Source organism: Hyla sarda, chromosome 6 (genome assembly GCF_029499605.1).
Source record: "Hyla sarda isolate aHylSar1 chromosome 6, aHylSar1.hap1, whole genome shotgun sequence".
Taxonomy (NCBI): Eukaryota; Metazoa; Chordata; class Amphibia; order Anura; family Hylidae; genus Hyla; species Hyla sarda.
Genome location: NC_079194.1, coordinates 110965417 through 110989239, shown reverse-complemented (window position 1 = coordinate 110989239; position 23823 = coordinate 110965417). Strand labels below are relative to the sequence as shown.

Below are 23823 nucleotides of genomic sequence, written 5' to 3'. Positions count from 1 at the left end.
ATGTTCTGTATTTCATGCTGAAAAAAAACAGTCAAACAACTGACCGCCATCCCCCCCCCCCCCCCCCGCCTGCCTGGACACATTCTAGTCCTGCTGTGTCCATGCATCATCACCTATGTCATGGACACACTTCCTTGATTGACAGCTGTGAGTGCAGGGCTCAGAGCTGGAGGAAAAATCCTCCCACTGTCAGCTTGTGTCCCGCTACTGTCAATGAGGACAAGCTGGGAGTTGTAGTTTTGCTAATGCTAGGGGAGATGTGAGCAGATACCATACTGAGGGAGGGGGCGGAGACCTGCACAGTGAGGCCACGCCCCCTCTCTTTGAGAGGAATTCACACTAGTGAGCTGAATAAAAAAAGTGTAATAAAAAAATAAATAAAGGTGCTAGATACATAAAAATTTGATGTACATGGTCAGGATTAGGTACTGAGTGATATATTAAAAACAAAGTTTTGTTGGATCTGACGGGTATGCTTTAAGTTTCTGAAACTAGTTGATTTGGAAAAATCCACTGGAGTACCCCTTTAAAATGAATTGGTAATGAACTACTGCATAGAAAGGCTGTGTCCCCCAGATCAGGCTGTCCTGGCTCATAGAAAGGGGTCCTAGGTCGGGAATGTCTTTAAAGGGGTTATACAGGAACAGCTCCACATTTGTCTCCAGGTTGTGTGTGGTTTCACAACTTGGCTCCATTCACTTCAATGGAAATAAGCTGCAGAACCACCCCCAAAAGAAGGTAGCTGTGTTTTTCTGTTCCTAGATAACCCCTTTACGGTCTATTCACACGTACAGAATTCTGCGCAGATTTGATGCGGAGGATTTCAAGCTGTGTTCAGTTTACATTGAAATCTGTAGCAGAAAATCCTGCGCATCAAATCTCCGTCAAATCTGCGGAAAATACCATACGTGTGAATAGACCATTAACAGGACAGACTCTGACATTGTTCTCTCTGTTACTCTGCTCTATCACAGAAGCAGAATGATTAAAACAGCAGAAGCGCTGGATCCTTTACATGCCGGACAAGGCCGGTGTCTGACAGATCCCATTTACTTTAAAAGGGATCTGCCATCTTTCCCTTATGGGGTCTGCCATTTTTAATGGAATCTGGAAGAGTCTCCTTGCGGAATTTCTAACACAAATGTTAACACAGCCTAGTTATTGGTTTAATTTGTTTTTATTCACATGCAGCCTTCCTCTGACTTCTGTTTATCATACAACATATAGATTTCATATTGGGGTATACCACCTAATTTAGTACATTTTGCATCTGAAAAAAACTAATAAAATGATTAAAACAAAATGTGAACACAACAAAACCAATCAGGTTGCATCTTATATCTTTTGAACTAACCTAGAAAAGCTGCTATCACTTCTATAACTTTCTCTGCTATGAGCTTAGTATACGCTGTAGTAGGACAACAAAATAGGTTAGACAGCATGTTAATGCACAGACAATAGTGGAACTATTAGACTCCATAGATATCAATTTATAACACTGAACATAAGGGAAAAAAATCAATTGTCTGAGGTTTTACAGCAGGTGGAAGAAGAACAGACCGTATGGGTCAAGCAATTTATCTCTTTCTTTTTCCATGCCACAATTGATTTTTGTAGGGTGCTGGGGTAAATTGTACATTGTGCTGTCCTCCCTGCTAATAGTATTGACCTCAACAAGCAGGAGACAGCCAGACAAGGGCATTAGGCTAGGATTCCACTTGTTTTTTTTTCTGGCAGTTTTTGGAAAAGTGTATTCAAAAGGAATAGGACATATAAAGGAAGGACTTACTCTTCTCCTCCATTATGGATCCACTTCTGACTTTGGCTCAAAAACTTCAGTGGCAGTTTTCCAAAAACTGCCAGAAAAAAAACCAAGTGGAAACCTAGCCTTATGTGGAAGACACTGACTCAGAACATACAGCACCTTCACTATATGGACAAAAGTATTGGGCCTTGTATCCTAACTACTGAATCCAAGTGTTCATTCAGCCTAATTGTCACAGGTGTATAATACCTATTTTTTTTTTTTTTGGCCTATCAAGACATTTCAGACAATTGTATCAAAATAGCAGAAACAATTACATGGCACTCACTTGTTTGCAGTAGAATGTGTATTTATTAAATCAGCCATTGCCATTGTCAGCCATTAATGGCCAATGTCTATATCTATGACTCGACTGGTTTAACAAAAAAAGATTTCTACTGCAAACGAGTGCCATTTAATTGTTTCTGCTATTTAGATATTAAAGGAATACTTCGCTGCTCCAGCTTTTTGTTCCGAACGCTTGGAGCGGGCTGCGGGGGTTGTGACAAGAGCCACGCGTGACATCACGAGGTGTGTGCGATCAGACATCTTATCCCTTATCCTTTGGATAGGGGATAAGATGTCTAGGGGCAGAGTACCCCTTTAAAGCGGTACTCCACTGGCCCGCCTTCTGGCTGAGTTCGGAACATTTAGTTCTGAATGCAGTGCATGAGCTGCGGAGGTTGGCCACGCCACTCTCATGACTTCAAGCCACGCCCCCAATACAAGTCTATGGGAGGGGGTGTAATAGCCACAACACCCCCTTCCATAGATTTACATTGAGGCGGCGTGGCCTAACATCACAAGGGGGCGTGGGCGATCCCCGCAGTGCACACACAGCATTTGGAACATTAGTTTCGAATGCAGCCGGAAGGCTGGCCAGTGGAGTACCCTCTTAAGGATGTGTATGTGTATTTTTTTTTCATTGACTGTATATAAGACAATTCTATGCTTTCAACAACATCTATGGTCTCCCTTTTATATTCCAACAGGACTGTGCTCCAGTGTGCAAATCAAGGCCCATAAAAGGCACAGTTGGGTAAGCTTGGGGTGACGGACCTGCACAGAACCCTGATCTCAAGCCCACTGAACACCTTTAAGATAAACTAGACCAGAGATTGTAAACCAGACTCCCTTGTGTAGTATCAGTGCCTGACCTCACAAATTACCTTCTCAGAAAATTTTCCCAGAAGAGTGAAGGCTGATATAACAAAGGGATGCCAACTCCATATTATTCATTCTGTAGGTGTAACGACTAGGTGTCCCAATTCTTATTTCCACATAATAAACATTCCTACTACATTGAAAAGCACATGATAAACATGTATGACTCCAGTTTTTCTCTATAGGAGTGTGGCCCTATATAGAAGTGGCCCTATAACTCTTTTAAAACTCCCAGTCGGAGGCTGTTAGGACATGCTGGAAGTAGTCTTTCAGCAGCAGGAATGCTACAGGTAGGAGATTTCTGCCCTTTTGGAAGGTGCTAGCATTTTCAAAGTATCTAAAATAGAAATAGAAAAACACAACATGTTTACCAGTATTTTTTGACGGCACTACCTTCAGATCACTTGAGACTGGAAGCCTCCCATCCAGCTTTATAGAACAAGTGTATGTTTCCTTTAATCAAAAGCTTTACTGGACCTTATAGGCTGGGGACCACTGTCCCGTCAGTACATGGAGGCACTGGAGAATCAATCGGTTCTCTTGTGCGACAGCCAGTCCCCTGATAACCTTTCTACGCACAATACAATAGATGGGGCTCGATCTGTATCTGGAAAGCATAACTTGGCCAGAATTCGACAAAATAGAGTTTGCTGTAGACATTTATACACCCAGAGATTGAGAAGATCCAAAATATAACGATTTGTGAATAATAAGGGAGGGACATGGTTATAATTTTTGCAACACTTTCATTGTCCCAATCTAAAATTAAATTAAAGCAACTTCCCAATAGAATAAATCTCCTGTCATCTTGTGTTTTTATCGCCTATCTGTCCTACTGGTAACAGACAGCAACAAACCCTGCAGTCCCTGCTACCCTACTGAATGTAGAGGTACAGATGGAGGGTCTGTAGGACTGGTTTACAGTCTTTTACCTTAAAGGGGTACTTCACGGAAAAACATCTTATAAGATGTCTAATCACAGGGGTCCCGCTGCTCGATCTCCAGCCAGGCACCCCAGTAATCTGGGCACTGAACGAATTCCGCTCCGTGCCAGATGACTGGCGACTACAACCACCACACCCCCTCCATTCATGTCTATGGGAGGAGGTGTGATGGCCCCGAGATCACGGTGGTCCCCAGCATCGGGATCCCTGCGATCAGATATCTTATCCTCTTCCCTTTGGATAGGGTTAGGATGTGTTTCGGTGGAGTACCCCTTTAAAATGTGCAAGGGTTTGCATAAGAGCTGGAGACATAAAACAATAGGAAATTTTAAACCTTGATGTACTGCAAAGAATCTTTATTTTTTTATTTTACCTATCTTTTAAACAATGGACAATTCTTCAAAAAGGATATCTCCAAAAGATGAGCAGAGTAAACCTCCATGATAACAGCTAAAACATGCAGAAAACTGGTAATTCTGAGGATTTTCTGGATCCCAAGATTTGGTAAATTCTCAGACTACAATCGGATTACCGTATTTCATACATTATACAACAAGACTAGCAATGGTTTTGCTTTATTACATAAGACATGATGGCGCTTCTGAATTAGTGCCACCAACACTCAGCCGCTAGGTATTAGCTGCCAGTGGACGTCACTGAATTCTGTTTATTAGGTTAGGAAATGGAGCAGTTTAATCATTAGGCTTTTCAAGGCCAGAAAGACAAAGTGAGTTACATACAACCAATGCAATGAGAGATTACCAGAGGCCAGGTGTGAGAGTATACAGGGAAACCTGCTGATGAATAGGCTTAAAATCAACACTGCCCGAAAAACCTTCAAGAGATTAGGAGATGTGTTGAGGACTGACCTTCCATACATTTCTCTGCTCTCTGGGTCAGCTGCATCTGACTAGCCACACAATTCCCAATGTTATGTTATCTGAGATAAGATACAACATACAAGGATCAGCTATAGTGTAGTGGTCAGGATGACTATAACACTAACAATATGTATCACTGAGAAGCGTGTGTATAGGTGTACATTAGGAGTATGGGTCCCATAGAAAAACAAGACAACATCTGGGTCATGACACCCAAACCATCTAAAGTCGGGAGGGCTAAGCACACATCCCATACCTAGTTTGTCACCAACAATGTGGTGCTTGTGAGATTTTAAACACAACAAGATTCGCTGGGTAAGTGACCTTGTGGAATACTCACGAGAACGGAGTACCTTGTCCGGAGTGAAGGAAGTGGCAGTGCGCAAACTTAACTGCTGTTTCATTTATTTTCTATTGGACATTGCTAAGTTATGAACAGGGCTATGTTTGGAAGTCTTATACAAAGTCAATGGAGGGGTGGCTGAGCATATGCACTTCTACTCCATTCGTTTGGGAACAAGGGGCCACAAATCTCGTGATTATTGGTTGGAGCCCCAATGATCACCTAGTTATTCCTTATTCTGTAGATAGGGGGGGGATCACCTTTAAATGGGTAGGAGCAGATACAGTTTCTCCCCTTAGTGCAAGGCTATATGCTGCAAAGTGATGCAATTAATTCTTCTGTGGTTGGGGGTCCACGGTTTAGACAGTGGTTACATGTTGTGGCCAATGGGTGCACAATGTTGCCAGTAATAAAGCAGCTTTACCAGCTAAATGATGCATTTATCGGCAACTTCATTAATAGCTTATGTGACATGGAAAGACACTAGTGGATGGTAGCTCGATGCCCTTCTTTTAATGACTGTGGCCCCTCATATAAGAGTAACATTTGCCCTGTGAATTGTTAAGTTTCACAAAATTATTTCATTGCTTTAGGCTTTTATCAGTGAATGGTTACTCATTCATCCCTAACAATCACACTACAGAACGGGGCTAGTTTTCTGGCAGCTCTCCATTGAGGCCAAGTGTTTACAAGCTTTACTTGAGGTCCAATTGCAGCTATAACTGGCAGTCATTTCCTCTCGCAGTTTCAGAATAAGGTGACATAGCCAGATATTGTAGATATTTTTGGACAGTTCTATTAACTAATACACAGTCCTTCAATCACTTGCTTCTGGAAATATATCTATCTCAGGGTAAGTTGGTGACGACCAATGCAGTTGCCTTTACTACTTTGTTAATTGTCACCCAACTTACCAGGATTCCTGCAGAGTTTAGCTGCTTTGTTACAGATTAGTCTCCCCCCCCCAAAAGGAAAAAAAAAAAATTCTAGGAGGAGAAATGCTCCCTGGCCTGCTTAATGATTGGAGCTGTTGGATGAATGGTGACCACAATCACTCACCATTCACCAGTCATTCAGCTTTCTCATAAACATATTGGTAAGAGACAAATGTATAGAAGAGGAGTAATTAAAGGGATTGTCTCATCAAGACAAATCATTTCCATATGCTCCAATAGGACACATGGACATCATAACATGGGACCTGCTTTATGACAACCTCAGCTAACAAAGAGTAGGTTACGTTCTGACGGACAAGGACAAATAAAATGACATTGTTTTGATTTCTTTTCTTCCTGTTTTATTATGCAACAGGAACTCACACATTCAGCATTAGGGATGATTTAGCAGACCCCAGGCAATGGAGGGGTTTAATGGTGCCCAAATATTGACATGACACTGGCAGTGATGTGTGAAATGAGAAATGCCTTCGGAGCAAAGAGAAGCTGGTGCAAGCAAAAAAGAATGACTGTACCTTTCCTGCTGACGCAGTACCTCATTTCCTGGGACCTTACAAATGTAAGGCATGGCCAAAACGGCCATAAATCTATAAAAACCTGCAGGATCCGATAATGTACTGAAAATGCAAGACCTATAAATGGAACCATGTTCTTTTATCCAGCTCTTACAACATGACCTACTCTCAAATTCCCACTGGTCTGTCAATACGAATTTAAATAAGATAAAACAATATAGTTAAAAGGTTTTTTATTTTAATTTTATTTTTTTCAAATAAAGGTTATAAAACGGTTTAGATAGATATCATGGTTCTGATGACCATTTGCAAGAATTACACTTGCACTCCACCTACTAGGTGTAGTCACTTCATTGGCAAAGCTCTTCCACTGCTATCTGCTCACCCAACAGGAGGCAAAAGAAAGTGGTTGTCTCTTGTTCTGAACTCTATGCCATTGACTTTCTCTTGTAATAAGTATATTTAAAGGGGTACTCCACTGGCCAGCGTTCGGAAGTAAATTTTCTGAATGCCGTTTTCGTGCCCCCTCAATGCAAGTCTATGGGAGGGGGCGTGATGGCCGTGATGCGCTCCCATAGACTTGCATTGAGGGTGTGTGGCCATGATGTCACGAGGGAACAATTACTTCTCAATACTGGCCAGTGGAGTACCCCTTTAAGTGCCTAGTGACCGGTAGTTGCTTCAAGTTGACATCAAGGGCTATCACTTGCTTCTTCAAAACTCTTTCTGTGCTTCCTTATGTGGCCTGCCTACTCAAATGGTAGAAATGCCCATAGATCTATTGTAAGAATCTACTATAGCATATTTCACTGTGACAGTACCTCTTTAACAGTCTTGCAGCCAGCTCTATGCAGCCAAAATTAAAGACTAGCTCTTTGAAGAGAGTCTGCCACCTTAACATTATAGATGGGGCACCTGTTTACAGACCCTCAGCTGTGCTCCAGGTTAATTGCAGAAAAGAATGTGACCTCCAACTGAAGACTAGTGCCGGGCATACTTTGGATTCTTAGGAAGGAAATGGACACCCAGGGTTTGTTTCAGCCGAGCTGCTCGCCATGACTTATGACTTGTGTCCATAGAATGATCATAACTCAAGCTGAGGAGGCAAGTTGTATGACAAAAGCTCTCCAAATGGCTTTCAGCCCATCCAAAGTTCACAGGTCTGCGAACACTAAATCACTGCTCTTCATAAAAGAGGAAATATAAGTAGAAATTAATGTAAGGGTAAAATGCATCCTGTATTAATCTTTTGTCATTTAAAAGCGACTGTCAATATTATGAAAAAACCCCTGAAATAGTACATCTTCCTTATACAATGATCAGATCCTTTTTTTTTCTTCCCGTTTTCGGCAGATGGTCAAGTGATGTGCACCTTAAGACTCTAGAAGATTGGATGGCAACTCCCGAGAAAGATGCAACGGTAGCCATAATGTTTGTCACCCAGATTCCCCAGTAACAAAGAAACAAATACACAAATTAAAAAGAAAAAAAGACATCTAAAAAGGGGTACTCCGGTGGAAAGCAAATGTTTTAAAATTAACTGGTGCCAGAAAGTTAAAAACAGTTGTGTAAATCTTAATCCTTCCAGTACTTATCCACTGCTGTATGCTCCATAAGAAGTTATGTAGATCTTTCCTGACCACAATGCTCTCTGCTGCCACCTCTGTTTGTGTCAGGAACTGTCCAGAGGATGAAAGGTTTGCTATGGGGATTTGCTTATACTTTGGAAAGTTCCTGACATGGACAGAGGTGGCAGCAGAGAGCACTGTAGTCAGGAAAGATCTACACATTTTCCTCTGCAGTATACAGCAGCTGATAAGTACTGGAAGGAATATGAATTTTAAATATAAGTAATTTTTGGCACCAGTTCATTTGAAAACATTTGTTTTCCACCGGAGTACCCCTTGAAAAACAGGGAAGGAACAACTGGATGCCCCTCTACCACAAAGACACCATTATTATAAATTGCACATGGTACGTGGGGCCCAGTAACTGATTTTGCACTAGGGCCTGAGGCATTGAGTTACACCTCTGGTCAAGAACTTTACTTTCAATTTAGGGAGAAACGGTCTTGAGTACTGGATAAGAATGATAGGAAGGGACATCTAAAGGGAAAACATACACTGTGTTATACCTAGCCCAGGGTCTGAGGAGGTGAGTTATGACAATAGGGTTTAAAAAGGCCTGCCAACTTAGGCCACAAAATATGGAATGGATGAGCCCTTAAAGGGGTAGTCCAGTGTTGGAAAATATATACAAGTTTCAGTTCGCGGGGGATCCGACCGCTGGGGGCCCCCGTGATCTCCTGTACGGGGCCCCAGCTCGCTGGCCAGATAGCGGGTGTTGACCACCGCACAAAGCTGCAGTTTACACGCCCCCTCAATACATCGTTATGGCAGAGCTGGAGATTGCCGAAGGCAGCGCTTCTGCCAGGGCCCCGTACAGGAGATTGCGGGGGGCCCCAGAGGTCGGACCCCCACCACAATCTTGAAACTTATCCCCTATGCTTAGGATACGGGATAAGTTTTCAGCACTGGATAACTCCTTTAATAGTTAAGCAACTGGAGCCAGAAAGTTAAACAAATTTGTAAATTACTTCTATTAAAAAATCTTAATCCTTCCAGAACTTATTGGCTGCTGAATACTACAGAGAAAATTATTTTCTTTTTGGAACACAGAGCTCTCTGCTGACACCTCTGTCCATTTTAAGAACTGTCCAGAGTAGGATAAAATCCCCATAGAAAACATATGCTGCTCTGGGCAGTTCCTAAAATAGACAGTTGTCAGCAGAGAGCACTGTGGTCATGATGTCAGCAGAGAGCTCGGTGTTCCAAAAAGAAAACAATTTCCTCTGTAGTATTCTGTATAAGCACTGAAAGGATTAAGATTTTTTTAATAGAAGCAATTAACAGATCTATTTAACTTTCTGGCACCAGTTAAAAAAAAAAAAAAAAAAAAAAAAAAGGTTTCCACCGGAGTACCCCTTTAAAATGAGATATCTGCACAGGATCAAAAAGGCATTTCTCTCTGCAGTCCCCATTTAACTTTATTGTAACTGTGGTAGCCCTTGGGGGGGGGGGGGTGTTGGTAGTGGGGGTATTGTTTCGGTAGATGAGGGGTTAATGTGAACCCTATAGTTCGTGGCACCAGGCTGAGGGCTAGTATGCTGAGGTAATCCTCCGGCCCATTGCCGCCCTTCCCAGAAACGACAGGTGCATGTAATGAAATGACTGAAGGTCCACAAGGTACTTGAACTTGGGTAACTTTTCTTAAGTGCTTGCAGTATATCCAATGAACAATGACAGTCTCAGGAATACAGTCTCTATATAGCTCAATGACTGTCAATTGTTGCAGACCTTGAAATAAATTAAAGTCTCTGAATTTAGGGTAATTATTGCAGATCCGTCCGGATTTAGGGGATAGATAAGGTCCGGTGATCTCGCAGAGTGCGTGGGATTTGATACACTCAGAATTTAGAAGTTATCGGCCGTCGCCGCAAGGTTCAGGCCTAGAATCACAGATCTCAGCAGTGCAGATGCTTCTTGCTTGCTTGCACAGAAACAAGAGTCCAAGAGAGAGAGAAGATGGCCGCCGCTCCCTTATATGGGCAGGGGGCGGGGCTAATCTGATTGGTCCGAACATCCGTCATTCACTGTTACAATGAGTGATGGGACTGACTACGTCACAAGGACCTCCAAAGGTCCTAAAGCAGAAATACCATAGAGTTCACTTAACCACGTGACCCGCAGGTCCGGCTACGCGATAGACAGGTAATTAACTATTTATAGGGCATTTATATAATATTTACATGCTTCCTAAGTAAGCTATGGGAGCAATAACTATCTGGATGAGAGGTGACTAGGGGTGAACTAGACAATGGGAACCCCGACGTCCTAGGGACTCTGGCTAAGGGGACCCACACACGCAGGTACCGGATAGGAAACGATACCGGGACACCACATAACCATTCTATAAATGTAAGTCAACATAAGTTCAGAACCACACATAATGGCCCTCACTTACTATTGCAAACCCGACATGTTTTGTCGGGTTGTGCACCAGATTCTGTCGTACTGCGCAAGAAATTCTGTCTGCGCCAGAATCTGCGCCACAAATTCTGTCTGCGCCAGAATTTGCGCCAGAATTGAAGAAACCCCAACTAACTCTCCATTTTGCTAAGAACACCCAAAAAAGGGGTGTGGCCGCTGGGGAAAGGGGGCGTGGTCTCAAAAAAGGGCGTGTTACCGACATTTTCACAAAAACCCAACATATTTACTAAGGTTTCCACATAAAATCTGGTGGATTTCCGCTGAGGAAAACCCCACAGATCAGAACATGTATAAAAAAAAAGCAAAGTGTAGGGAAAGTGGGAAATGTAGGGAAACCTTAGTAAATACCGTGGAAAATAAATTGTAGGGAATTAAAATCCACAAAGAAACCTACACTCCACTCTTAGTAAATGAGGGCCAATGTCCACAGTGGATAGTTCCATTGCTATGAGCTTACACATATACTGTATATGGAAGGAGACATGCTATATCCATGTGAACTAATTGCAGAGCAGCCATGCATAGGTAATTCGGATGTGTTTGGATTCACATGACTGGTCTGGTAACCCTGCCTCCAGAATGTATGCACCCCTCACCACTGTTCATGTGAACAACTGGTGCATACTGCCGCAGGAATGACCGCTATATACATCTTTAGCATTGTGTCTATGGTACGTACATTTTTAGACAAAATGTTTAGCAACAAATTTTAGTTGCATAGAAGATAATATAAAACTTTACTAAGATTCCATTTTTATTTTTAATTTTTTTTTTATCCTGGAGGAGCGTGGCTTATTAGCACTTTAGTGTCCATAGTTTCACAGGGTGTATACATTTACAAATCATCAAAAATGTTACAAAGTGTGACAAATTTACCAACCTGGTGTTACCGTTATGATAAAGGGGTTTGTCTAACTCCACCATAAGACTACTTAACACAGGATCACATACATGTTGCTAAAAATTGCACCCTTTATAAATTTGCCACACTTATACACCCCTTTTCTAGACACTTTTTTGAATACAGTGGTCCCTCAAGTTACAATATTAATTGGTTCCGGGACGACCATTGTATGTTGAAACCATCGTATGTTGAGACCAGAACTCTATGGAAACCTGGTAATTGGTTCTGAAGCCACCAAAATGTCATCCAAAAATAGGAAAAAGTGAGGATTAAAGAAAAATAAGTAGAAAACTAATATAGATAAAGCAAATCCTTACATATAAAGGAAAGAAAGATCTGCTGGGAGCTGTAAATCACCGTCTATGTCATTGTTTCCCAACCAGGGTGCCTCCAGCTGTTGCAAAACTACAACTCCCAGCATGCCCAGACATGCTGGGAGTTGTAGTTTTGCAACAGCTGGAGGCAACCTCTTTGGGAAACACTGGTCTATGTAGAGGACAGGAGCTTCTTCAGGGTCCTGTACAGAACACACAATGTCCTAAAAAAAAGGGAAAATGGAGCCGCAATCACCTGATGCCCAAAGGAGCAGCTAACCCTGGTACAGATAAAGAGTACAGAACACGTAATACCTCCCTGTACTGTAGGGGGCGCTACCAGATACCAGTCAGTGCATACGCTTCAGTAATACAGGTAAAGAGTACAGAACATGTAAAACCTCCCTGTAGTGTAGGGGGCGCTACCAGACACCAGTCAGTGCATACGCTTCAGTAATACAGGTAAAGAGTACAGAACATGTAATACCTCCCTGTACTGTAGGGGGCGCTACCAGACACCAGTCAGTGTATGCACTTTAGGAATACACGGGTTTTACCAGTGAAATATCCATTCTGATTGGTCGGTTCTTCCAGCCATTGACACATTTCGCAGATTCCATAGCATTGTATGTTGAGTCTGGTTTCAAGTCCAGAAAAGACCATTGTATGTTGAGGCCATTGTAAGTTGAGGGATCACTGTATGGGCAAAAAAATGACTAAGCAGTTTATACCAGGCTCTAGGAAATCACTCAAGCTATCTCAGCGTAAACTGATATACCAGTCTAAATGTGGGCCACGGAGTTCTAAGGCACATTACAAGTTTGGCGCATACCATTTTTTTTTTTATTTGCCAAAAAATCCTATTGCATTTTGCTCAGTAAACCTCCCCTAGCAAGTCTATTTTGTTTTAGCTCATCCTAATGTTTTCTGAGTAGATCATATGAATCCATCACAGACCAGAAGGAAAAACAGCTCCATCTTCAGCAGGTGCCAGTTATGCCATGCCGCGCCAGAACACGGGTATAAAAAAGGATGCCGGATCTATATTTTCCAGTTCAGTGCCACATCCAGGACTCCATCCCTTCTCAGCCTTTCCCCATGGAACGGTCTCAGATAAGGTATTCAGACAGCAGCTGTTGCTGAATAGATGATAAGCAACTCCAACACCCTCCCCCAACTCCCAGCTCATTCACCACCCTACAACAATGGGAACAAAGGAATCTCATGCCTCCTTCCCCAACCTACCATGATGGAGCATCTTTTTTTTAATGCAGACTGCCACTAGCACAACTCATTACCGAGTACATTGGCGAGTGTAAAAGCTATGTGGTTTGGCCGCAGGGTACTGTTGTGTTACTTACCACTTGCCTGACAATATTTGCCAGCACCTGGTTAACTACTTGCAGCGTCTTATTAACCCCGAAATGCCTTGAAAGTGCACACAGCTTTATTCGACTGTCTATACCCAACCCCTACGATGACCTCCAGCTTAGTAGACAATGCTCATCGCAAATGCCGAGACCCAGCTGAGTAGACGGAATAGTAATGCGGTGGGGTGGGGGGGCTGCATTTGTCCTGCAAGAAGATGTCATTGGGTGACACAATGGTACATTCCAGAAGAGGAGGCACAACCAAAAACTTGCACTACTCACAAAAGGGTCTGCTTGATGTTCATGTTTTAACTCTTTTTCACTGCTGCTTTTCTAGCTACAATCTCCCTTACGTTGTCTATCAATGTTTTGTGTCCTGGTAATGGAGGTTATGTCCAGTCAAGTCCCATACGTGACAATGGACAAATACTATGGATTTCCTTTGTTTGCTTAAGTTTCTTAAAGAGAACCTGCAATGTTGAAAACACAGTTAAAGGGGTACTCCGCCCCTAGACATCTTATCCCCTATCCAAAGGATAGGAGATAAGATGTCAGATCGCCGGGGTCCCGCAATATAGCAAGCAGCACCCACCTGTAACTGGTTCTGGAAGCACTGGAGGTTCTCTGGCTAATTCCTCCTAACCACGGGTGACGGAAGATTGTGACGCCCTGCCCCCTCAATGCAAGTCTATGGGAGGGGGCGTGACGGCCCTCACGCCCCCTCCCATAGACTTGCATTGAGCGGGCAGGGCGTGACATAACACGGGGGCGGAATCGTGACGTCATGATCTTCCGTGGACTAGAGGAATTAGCCAGAGAACCTCCAGTGCTCCTGGAAACAGTTATAGTTTGGTTCTGCTTGCTATATTGCGGGGGTCCCCAGTGGCGGGACCCCGGCGATCTGACATCTTATCCCCTATCCTTTGGATAGGGGATAAGATGTCTAGGGGCGGAGTACCCCTTTAAATCTGCAGGCATCATGTTATAGAGCAGGAGGAGCTTGGAAGATTGATATATAGTTTTTGTGGGAAAATTTCTAGGAATATTTGTCATTTGTTATGTAAATATCTGCTCATCATATAGTCAAGTGGGCGGTTCTACTCTATTTGTACACCTACACACAGATAACGGTCACTCAATAGGACGACCCCTTTGACTACTTAGCTCTAAAGAAATTATACTGAATCTTTTCTCCCAAACCTAATCTGCTCAGCTCCTCCTTCTCTATAACATGACACCTGCAAATCGGGCTTCCTTTTCAAAGAGAATGTTTAAACCTTTGGAGGTTGGACTGATTCAAAAGAGGCTCCTCAGGGGGGCCATGATGTGGCACAGTAATTGTACAAAAAAGTTCGAGGAAAGGCAGCCCCTATAGTTGTGCGTTTTTTTCACTGTGCCACATTTGTGTTCTGTAAGTCACTAAGATTGGTCAGGGTGTGGTGCCCCTTTTGGGTGTCCCTTCTGTCGGTGTAGGGGAGGTGTGTGCAGCCATTAGATTCCTTACCTCCCTGTGACCCCAGGTCTCTGCTTCAGCAGGGATTCCAACCAGTACACGACTCCTTGGTTGACACCCAGGCTTATGCCTAGATGGATGCCAGGAGCATATGTGGTCCTCTTAGATTTGGCAAAAAAGGGACTTTGAACCTGGAACCTTTCCTTTTGGCCCGGAGGCGAAGGGCAGGTTTGTTGGGGGTCGGGTGGAGGGGGGGCACTCTCCTCTTTCGGAGAAGGCTTTGCGGTGAACTGCAGGGTCTATTTCCTAGATCTTACTCTTGGGTTGTCCTATGTGTGAACGGTAGCACCAAAGTTAAGGATATATATGTGAATTCGGAAGTCGTCATTCTTGATCTTTTTCTTTATAGGGGTACTCCGCCCCTATCCAAAGGCGGGATCTTGGCTGCAGCACCCCGCTTTCATTACTGCACAGAGAATACAGGCGCTGTGCGTATTGATGGGCAACACAGGGGCCGGAGCATCGTGACGTCATGGCTCCGCCCCCTCGTTACATCAGAGCCGCCCCTAAATACCAGTATATGGGAGGGGGCGTGGTGGCCATCACACCCCCTCCCATAGACTTGCATTAAGGGGGCGTGCCATGATGTCACAAGGGGCGGAGCCGTGACGTCACAATGCTCTGGCCCCTGTATCGCCCATCATTACTGCACAGAGAAAACGCGCTCTGTGCGTAATGAAAGCGGATTGCTGCAGCCGAGATCCCGCCTTTGGATAGGGGATAAGATGTCCTGGGGCCCCTGAGTACCCCTTTAAAGTGATCTTCAGGGAGACACTTAAAGGGGTACTCCGCCCCTAGACATCTTATCCCCTATCCAAAAGGATAGGGAATAAGATGTCAGATCGCCGGGGTCCCGCTGCTGGGGACCCCTGGGATCTACCATGCAGCACCCACCTTTAGCGGCTTCCGGAACCACTGGAGGTCCTCAGGCTGAGTCCATCTCGACCACGAGGACGGAGCATAGTGATGTCACGGCTCTGCCCCATGTGACATCAAGCTCCGCCCCCTCAATGCAAGTCTATTGGAGGGGCATGACGCTCCGTCCCCGTGATCGCCAGTAATCAGACCTGGAGCGAACATGCTCCGGGGACTGATTCTAACGGGGTGTGGTGTGGAAGATCACGGGGGTCCCCAGCGGCGGGACCCCCGCAATCAGGCATCTTATCCCCTATCCCCTATCTTAGCGCCGGAGTACCCCTTTAATAGGCGGAGGTGACATGTTTTTCCCCAATTCCTTGAGATCTGCAGACACAGCCCCTAAGTGTTGGCCTCTATTACACAGAAGGTCTATTAGGTCTGCCATGTACAGGGGTTAAAATGGATTGTCTGGCTGAAAGTCAATAGTCTCATTTCCAGTACAACACACAAACAGGGCTTAGTGTTTACTGACAGTCCCCGTCGCTCTGATCCGCTCTACAACCCAGAACACAAAGCCATCCAGGATACTCAAGTCCCGATTTTCTCTCACTCTGTCACAGACATCTGGAGTGAAACACGGAGGGAAGGTGCGATTCCCGAGAGACCATTTCCGTCCACCAATAAGTAGGAAAAGTACGGCTTGATTTATAGGTCTTTCCAAGATCACTCAAGGGCAATTTCCCAATTCCCATTATAAAACCCATCCCCCCTCCCCCAATGTAAAAATGACATTATACAGAAGGAGGAATGAAGTTACCAAATAACTTGATGAAAAATGGGACTACTCCAGTGATGACTAAGGAGAATCCTATGGGAACTGTAAAGGGAATATGATTTACAATAGGTGGCACCTCATCCCCAATGCTGTATAAACAACCAATACGACCACATATGTTATTTCTCCGAAAGAAGAAACTGATTTTAGGGGAGAATATTTAGCAAGGTTCTTGGGTAAATAGCAGATTGTCAGGATAGGATCCCGTCCAATAATAATGTCTGGATCATGCAGACTGTATCCACGCATAGATATGCAAATGTCATTGTGTCATTTCATTGCACTAAGAAAATAATAACAACAAAGACACAATTACGCTTATGTTACGTTGTGCAAGTCTGAGAGCTGGGTCGGGGTTACACCTCTACGTGTTCTCAAAACTAAAAAAAAGGTGTGACTGCATTTACCACCAATACCTACTCCAGAGCTAGGGAGCTGTTTGACAGAAGTCATATTTTGGTTTTTAGTGCGGAAGATAGATCACTTAAAAGGGGTACTCCCGTGGAAATTATTATTTTTTTTTTTTTTTTAATCAACTGGTGCCAGAAAGTTAAACCGATTTGTAAATCACTTCTATTAAAAAAATCTTAATCCTTCCAGTACTTTTTAGGGGCTGTATGCTAAAGAGAAATCCCCAAAAGAAATGCATTTCCTCTGATGTCATGACCACAGTGCTCTCTGCTGACCTCTGCTGTCCATTTTAGGAACTGTCCAGAGTAGGAGAAAATCCCCATAGCCAACATATGCTGCTCTGGACAGTTCCTAAAATGGATAGCAGAGGTCAGCAGAGAGCACTGTGGTCATGACATCAGAGGAAATGCATTAATTTTTTGGATTTCTCTTTAGCATACAGCCCCTAAAAAGTACTGGAAGGATTAAGATTTATTTAATAGAAGTGATTTACAAATCTGTTTAACTTTCTGGCACCAGTTGATTTAAAAAAAAAATTTTTTTTCCACCAGAGTACCCCTTTAAGGCAGGTTTTCCCAACCGGGGTGCCTCCAGCTGTTGCAAAACTGCAACTCCCAGCATGCCCGGACAGCCGAAGGCTGTCCGGGCATGCCGGGAGTTGTAGTTTTGCAACAGCTGGAGGCATCCCGGTTGGGAAAACCTGCCTTAAGTGATCTATAGGGGTACATTTATAGTAGGTTTGGGTCATGATGCCATTTTAGGGTACAGCTGTTTCAAACCAGACCTAGCGAAATCTTCAGCTCTTGGTACCCTGACAAACTGGTCTCTTATCTCCCACCTACCTGAACCATTGAGAGCGTGACATGGGGACAGATATTGGCGATATTGATGTTCACTGCAGTCCCACCTGTATTTAACATCTGTTTGTAAATATTTATATACATTATTTTAAAAATATTTAGAAAAATGTATTTATTGATGCCTATGCTGAAGATGCGCTGTCTCCGCGATGATGGAATGCCACCAACTATAGGGGAGGTTCATCTTGGGACAATGACTGATAACCATATTAATATCCCTATGAGATCCCATATGTCAAAACCTCTCGGGTCCTGTTAAATTATCCCCAGATCAGACAATTCTTAATTAAATTCATTTTTTTAACCCCTCCCCACCCCCACCACTTTTGTGCTTGCAATAAAAACTATGATAAAAAAAACAAAAAACAAAGATCACAGCGGAGAGACCACTGATTCCTGGGCTGTAAATTATTTTAACCGATTAACCCCTTACATGCCTGTACGTAGGCAAAGTTCCTATGCAGAAGTCGGTGGTCAGCGAACTGTGAACTTCCAGCTGTTGCAAAACTACAACTCCTAGCATGCCATGGCAACATCGCTCATTGTGTCGGGGAGTGGTCTCCAAATTGCGGACCACCGTGTGTTGCATAACTACAACTCCCAGCATGCCCTGACAACATCACTCATTGTATAAGGCAGTGGACTAGACACTGTGGATCTCCAGCTGTTGCAAAACTACAACTTCAAACATGCCATGGCAACATTGCTCATTGTGCAGGGGAGTGGTCTCCAAACTGCGGACCGCCGGATGTCGCATAACTACAACTCCCAGCATCCCCTGACAACGTCGCTCATTGTATAGAGCAGTGGTCTAGACACTGTGGATCTCCAGTTGTTGCAAAACTACAACTTCAAGCATGTTAGGGCAACATCGCTCATTGTGTAGGGGAGTGGTCTCCTCACTGTGGACCTCCAGCTGTTGCAAAACTACAACTCCCAGCATGCCCTGACATCGCTCACTGTATAGGTCAGTCATCTAGACACTGAAGATCTCCAGCTGTTGCAAAAAACAACTCCCAGCATGTAAAGGCAACATCGCTCATTATGTAGGGCAGTGATGTCCACACTGCGGACCTCCAGCTGTTGCAAAACTACAACTCCCAGCATGCCCTGACATCGCTCACTGTATAGGTCAGTCATCTAGACACTGAAGACCTCCAGCTGTTGCAAAAAACTACAACTGCCAGCATGCAAAGGCAACATCGCTCATTGTGTAGGGCAGTGATGTCCACACTGCGGACCTCCAGCTGTTGCAAAACTACAACTCCCAGCATGCCCTGACATCGCTCATTGTGTAGGGCAGTCATCTAGACACTGAAGACCTCCAGCTGTTGCAAAAAACTACAACTGCCAGCATGCAAAGGCAACATCGCTCATTGTGTAGGGCAGTGATGTCCATACTGTGGACCTCCAGCTGTTGCAAAACTACAACTCCCAGCATGCCCGGACAGCCAACGGCTGTCCGGGCATGCTGGGAGTTGTAGTTTTGCAACATCAGGTAGTCAGCAGTTTGGAGACCACTGAACATTGTCTCTGCATCCCAGCTACAGAATTAGGATTGCAAAATTGTTCTAAGTGCCTACCACACAGGGACTGCATTTAGGGAAAGCAAATCATTAACCAACACTAAGTAATAATGGTGCACACTAGAACAGCTCTGCTGTGCTGTAGAGAGGGGGATGTGGTGACACAAGGAGCTGCCTCATGGCACAGGACAAGGAGCTTTTTGAGCACTCAAATAGGTAGGAAAATAAACAGAAAAGTCTATGACAGCTCAGGGCACTTACCTGAGTGGAGCCTCTGGCTGCAGGGAGCACCTTAATAATCCACTGGTGCCCCTCACAGATCACTATGGGGTTAACTCTTCAGAAGCTGAAGTGCTCTGGTCCGTGCTCTACCTGCCTCCACCTCATAGACCTCTGCTGTGTCCCTCCATTCTCCACCACTCACTGGGTGTCTGTGCGCTCCCGCATTTTATGGGACTCCAGGATCCTGTAGGTTCTTTAGGGACTCCCCTCCACTGGTGTTTTAGTGCATCCCCAGCTAGTTGTCAGCGCGGTGTGCGGGATCCCGTGCGGGGCTCACAATGACTTCTCATCCCGTCCTCAGCATCCTCTCTCCCCGCACGATCCCATGCTGCTCGTCCCCCTCCTGATTTCAATCTGCCTCCGAGCCGCTCTACCAAACTCAATGGACGGAGTCCCCGCCCACTCGACACGCCCCTCCCTCTCGCCACGCCCCCTCCCTTTCTGCTGCAGCATTCCAGGGCTGAGGGATCTGCATAGCCACGCCCCGCCCCTTCAAAGCCCTGACTCACTGGGACCTGGGAACACGGAGCTAGACTGCTACATATGTTATTAATGGCCATATATACATTTATATACTTTTATTTATATATGTTAGATTCTTGTACATGGGGAGCAGTATTTAGTACTTATATTTTCATACATAGGGAACAGTAGTATAGTAGTTATATTCTTGTACATGGGGAGCAGTATTTAGTACTTATATTTTCATACATAGGATACAGTAGTATAGTAGTTATATTCTTGTACATGGGGAGCAGTATTTAGTACTTATATTTTCATACATAGGATACAGTAGTATAGTAGTTATATTCTTGTACATGGGGAGCAGTATTTAGTACTTATATTTTCATACATAGGATACAGTATTATAGTAGTTATATTCTTGTACATGGGGAGCAGTATTTAGTACTTATATTTTCATACATAGGGAACAGTAGTATAGTAATTATATTCTTGTACATGGGGAGCAGTATTTTAGTAGTTATATTTTTACACATAGGGAACAGTAGTATAGTAGTTAGATTCTTGTACATAGGGGTAGTATATTAGTACTTATATTTTCTACATAGGGAACAGTGGTATAGTAGTTATATTCTTGTACATGGGGAGCAGTATTTTAGTACTTATATTTTTATACATAGGGAACAGTAGTATAGCAGTTATATTCTTGAACATGGGGAGCAGTATTTTAGTACTTATATTTTTATAAATAGGGAACAGTAGTATGATAGTTATATTCTTGTACATGGGGAGCAGTATTTTAGCAGTTATATTCTTGTACATGGGGAGCAGTATTTAGTACTTATATTTTTATACATAGGGAACAGTATTATAGTAGTTATATTCTTGTACATGGAGTGCAGTATTTTAGCAGTTATATTCTTGTACATGGGGAGCAGTATTTAGTACTTATATTTTTATACATAGGGAACAGTATTATAGTAGTTATATTCTTGTACATGGAGTGCAGTATTTTAGCAGTTATATTCTTGTACATAGGGAACAGTAGTATAGTAGTTTTAGCGATAAAAAGATAAATGGATCTCGATCGGAGGCCAGAAGAAGTGCTCATTAGCACGAAACCACCGGTCGTTGCCTCTGAGCCCCTGTCAATCGTCATACCCCTCCATGAAGGCTCTGTTCCTGCAGCGGTTGATGCGGTGAGTGCGGGATCCATTTCTCTATTTATCGCTGTAGTTTTCATGTTTTCTATTTTTCCATGCACCACTAGCACCACCTAACTTCATCATAATTGAGGTGTGCCACATGGAACCAGTCCCCAGGTGCTGGATGCATTAATTCCAGCAGTTTTAACTGTGCCTCCTTTTCTTCTTTTTTTACATTGTGTATAGTAGCTATATTCTTGTGCATGGGAAGCAGTATAGTAGTAGTTATATTCTTGTACGTAGTAGCAGTAGTATAGTAGTTATATTACTGGACATAGAGAGGGAGCATTTTTGTAGTTAAATTCTTGTACATAGGGAACAGTATTATACCAGTGATATTCCCAGGAATGGACTGGCTGGCTGGTCTGTGCAGACATGGTCCTTGGTCCCGGCCAGGGAAAGGGCCCACTGCTGCTACTGGGGATCCAGGGCTCTTGTCCTAGATCCCCAGGGGAGCACTGCTTTGAGCTGTATGTGCCGCTTACGCGTATACAGCTGATAGCTTCCTCTAAATGTGAACAGCATCTCCGCCCCCACACAGTGAATGCGCTGATGACATCACTGTCCTGAGGAGGAAGAAAAACACACCCGGCAGTAGTATGGAGAAGATCGCTATGTGAGACAGGTATGTACCTCGATCCACTGTCTTCTGAGGACGTGCAGCATGCACGGCTCAGCTTTCTCGCTACAGACTGAGAATTGTGATTTCTGCATCTCTTCCTGATGCTTCCAGCAGAGGTTGCACTGAAGTTCCGTGCACGCCCATGATCCTGTCCTCTTACCAATCACACTCTAGTTCCTGTCATATAAGGAGCCTCCGAACTTCCAGTGTTTGCCTGATCTTCTAGTGTTTATACCTTGAGCTAAGGTACCTGCTATCTGGCCTGCTGTATCCTGTTTATTGACCTCGGCTAGTTCCTGACTTCGTTCCTGCTTTATCCTCTGTTCCTGTTTTGCCTCTCCTGGATTGATTCGGACTGCCTGACCATTCTATTGCTGTTTGGAGCTGTTACTTCTCCAACACCTGAACACTTACAGCTCTGCTACATCTTGCTGTTCCAGGTTCCCAGACCTGGTGCTCACCAGTGCAATCTGGTGTCAGCCGGCTCCTTCTGTGGTGATCCCAACTTCCAAGTTCCTGATCTGCTTAAGCCAGCTGTCATAACCAAGGCCGTTCCACCATCAGGATCGGCCAAAAAGTACTCGTAAGTGACACAGAGGGTTCCCACCCTGTGGAGTGTAACAACCGGTGAGTATCTGTTTTATTTTTATTTTTTACCTAACTATATTCCTGGCTTCATAACTACCTACTTATATACCTGGCTAACTACATTCGTTGCTGCCTAACTACCAATGATTTACCTAGCTAACTACCAAGCTATCTGGATTCCTACATGCCCGACTACCTAATTACATACCTCCCTACGTACCTGGCTACTTAACTACCTAGCTACCCACCTAGTTACCTTCCTATGTACCTGGCTACCTAACTACCTAGCTGGTAGGAGATGTCGGCGCTGGATGAAGGAACCAGGAGGAGTGCAGCATAAAATCAAGCTGGGTTTATTGGATGCAATGCGTTTCGCTGCGCATGCGCTGCGAAACGCGTTGCATCCAATAAACCCAGCTTGATTTTATGCTGCACTCCTCCTGGTTCCTTCATCCAGCGCCGACATCTCCTACCATTACGGTCAAATTGCCTGTCTATTGCCTCCAAGGAGGGCTGTGGATGAGGACACAATTACTTACAGGCGCTTCCCATTGTTGTGTGTGTGCACACAACCAACTCTGGTAAGCGGCGTGGGATAGATCTACTCCCTTTCCCTATGGGCCTGACCTGCTGATCCCGCACATGGAGCGCCTTCTGCTTTCCTTTTAGATCATTTAATTACCTGGCTAGCTTCCTACCTGGCTACCTACCAGCCCTTTTACTGTGCAAGACACCAAAAAGGGCATTGTTACAGTTTTGGGGGCCTATAGATGGGGAAATTGTGTAGAGGAGGTAAGAGCACTGGAAAATGAGTCTAACATGTTTGTCCTACAGATGCTATGCTGAAGTAATGAGTTTTGGCAAAAAGAAATAACTTATATGATGTGCAAATCCTGTAAACAGCTGGTATCTACCTCTATATGGTCACTATATGTAATCACTTATGTGGTATACAGATCCTGTATATAGCTGGTATCTACCTCAATATGGCCTTGTATATAGTCACTTATATGGTATACAGATCTTGTTTACAGCTGGTATTTACTACTAAATTGGCACTCTGTGATGGAATACTGGTTTGTGTATAGTGCTCTTATTCAGTACAATATGGTGGTCATATATATTTTCTCCTTGTATACTGGTATTATTGGTTATGGAAAATTATCTTACCTACGCTGGCCCGAAAGTAGTATTGCCCGCATACTAGTCTGCCACAATTCCTTCTGAAATCCAGGATCTTCTGCACCACGTACTCTTCCGAGTCATCTACTTGAACCGGAGGAGGGGGAGTAGCAGTCCTGTTGGGGATTGTGTTCTCGTGGAAGGGCTTGACCTGGAATATGTGGAATACTGGATGGACCTTTAGGGATGCAGACAAGAACTATTTCACTGTAACTGGATTGATGAGCTTGGAAAT

General features: G+C 44.0%; 1 protein-coding gene across 2 annotated transcripts in view; it reads right to left on the bottom strand.

Annotated features, from left to right (window-relative positions):
- The window catches only part of PLXNB1 (plexin B1), a 190807-nt gene extending 170929 nt beyond the window's left edge, over positions 1 to 19878 (bottom strand). The window contains exon 1 of one of the 2 annotated variants that reach the window (XM_056524644.1): positions 19509 to 19878. The gene's annotated coding sequence lies outside the window, so the exon portion shown is untranslated. The remainder of the gene's footprint in view (positions 1 to 19508) is intronic. The other variant, XM_056524645.1, reaches the window with a different exon arrangement.
- Between the last annotated feature and the right edge of the window lie 3945 nt (positions 19879 to 23823).